The following is a 2,302-nucleotide window of genomic DNA, read 5'->3' as shown; positions in this document are numbered from 1 at the left end:
TGGTGTGCACTGTGGGTGTTTGGTGTGCAGTGGGGGTGTTTGGTGTGCAGTGGGGGTGTTCGGTGTGCGGTGTGGGTGTTTGGTGTGCGGTGGGGGTGTTTGGTGTGCAGTGGGGGTGTTCGGTGTTTGGTGTGGGTGTTTGGTGTGGGTGTTTGGTGTGCAGTGGGGGTGTTTGGTGTGCGGTGGGGGTGTTTGGTGTGCAGTGGGGGTGTTTGGTGTGCAGTGGGGGTGTTTGGCGTGGCTGCCTGTGGCCCAGTCCCTGCTGAGTGTCCGTGCCAGGGAACCATAGGGCACTGGCACCATGGTGGGAGGAAAGGGGACACTGGTGGGGTCCCAGGCGCACTGTGGGCTCCCCCCCCAGCTCTGTGCTGGGTCACTGCTCCCTCCAGGGTGTGCACGAGGTGGGAACCCAAAATCTTTTGGGTCCTACTCAAAGTATGGCAGTGCCCGTTGTGCTCCGTGGCAGGGAACAGAGCACAAGGAAGGGAAAGGCTGACACTGTGCCAGGAGTGGGAGTGGGGTCACCTGTGGGCCTGCATGAAGCCCAGGGAAGGGAGAAGCCCCAGGAGGAAGAAGGGGCCATCTGGCCAGCAGAAAGGCTGGTGGAGACATGGGAGGGAGATCTGCCAAAGGCTGATGGAGCCCCTTGAGCCTTATGGGGGGAGCAGGTGCTGCTGTGGGCTGGGCAGAGCGTGAGGAGATCTGCACTGACTCAGAATAGAGCAGGGGCTTGTGCGGACATGGGCAAAGCCCAGCAGAGCCCACCGTGCTCCTGGGAGGCAGCAGGGTCTGTGCTGTTCCATGGAAACTCCATCAGATCCCGCTGTGGCCGCCGGGGAGGAGCAGGGGTCTTTGCGATGCCATGGAAAGTTCTGTGGAGCCCCTGAGCACCCCGGGAGGGAGCAGGGGTCCCAGAAAGGCCAGCAAAGCCTGTCCCGCAGCCTGGGAGGGAGGACAATCCCTGTACAGGCCCATGCACAGCTGGGAGCAGGGACCTGCACTGTCCCTCGTCAAGCCTGACAGGATCCACGGGGGTTCATTGGGAGCTGGAGTGACAGGACAAGGGGGAATGGCTTCAAACTGAGAGAGTGCAAGGTTACATCAGAAATTGTTCCCTGTGAGGGTGGGAAGGCCCTGGCACAGGGTGCCCAGAGAAGCTGTGGCTGCCCCTGGATCCGTGGAAGCATCCAAGGCCAGGTTGGACCAGGCTTGGAGCAACCTGGGATAGTGGGAGATGTCCCTGCCCATGGCAGGGGGTGGAATGAGATGAACTTTAAGGTTCCTTCCAACCCAAACCATTCCATGATTCCGTGATTCTACCTTCAGAATGACTTTAGCCCTTGGGCTTGAAGCAGGTTTCTCTCCCAGAAGTGCCATAATGAGGCACCAATGGGCTCTGGGAGATTTAGCTTGGCAAGCACACGCTCTGAGTAACAGGACAAGATTTGCTTTTGGAGAATTAAACCTGCAGTTCAGCAGGCTGTGAGGATGACATTGCAGAACGCACCAGCATCAGACACGTTGTGATTAAAGGAACAAGGGATATGTGGAATATCAAACTTCACCAGCGGGGAATGCTCCATCCACATCGCTGCTGCTTCCACAGAAGCTGCCCAAGCCGAGGTGAACAAAAGTGCTGAGCAAACCCTGGGGTTGCTCTGCTAACACAACCGATGGACTGGTTTGGTGGATGGAGTCCTGAACCACGGATTGTCTTGCTGTTGTAGCCTCTGGGGCTTACAGGGCGGGGAAAGGGCTGATGCAGATGGAGTGATGTTGTTAGTGGGATTTCTATTCCTGAGGATTGGCACTGCCGTTGTTCGCTGTAGAACTCCTCATTTGCCCTCTTCTATCTCATCTCTTCCTTCTGTTCACTGCGTCACAATCACCAACCTGGAAGAATTATTCCCAGGAAGGAGATTTCAGCGGCCCGGAGCCACGGGGGGGTGGTGTTGTCCCAGAACAGGCTTTTTCCCCCGCTGTGCAAGAGGCCAGCGCACACACACACGTAGCGAGGTGTTTGACTGATTTACTGCTCTGTGCAGAGCAGGGCTGGGGAGCCTGTCCGGGGACAACGGCGTGAGACTGAAAGGTTAAATGTGAGTGCCTCAAAGATCCTGCAGCTGGGAAAGGCAGGAGGGGCTTCTCTGAGGCGGGGAAAGGGGGAGTTTATGGGTGTGGGGGTGAAATCTCAGGTCTTTTAAAGCTCAGGGGCTTTAAAAGACTCAGTTCGGGGGAAAAGGGTGATCCCAGCACCGGAGCACAGCCAGGACAGACCCAGCACGCCACTGAATCCAAGGGT

Source organism: Corvus kubaryi, unplaced genomic scaffold, assembly GCF_017639235.1.
Source record: "Corvus kubaryi isolate FWS band 111438036 unplaced genomic scaffold, C.kubaryi_AGA036_p1.0 37373, whole genome shotgun sequence".
Taxonomy (NCBI): Eukaryota; Metazoa; Chordata; class Aves; order Passeriformes; family Corvidae; genus Corvus; species Corvus kubaryi.
This window is presented reverse-complemented; position numbering follows the sequence as displayed.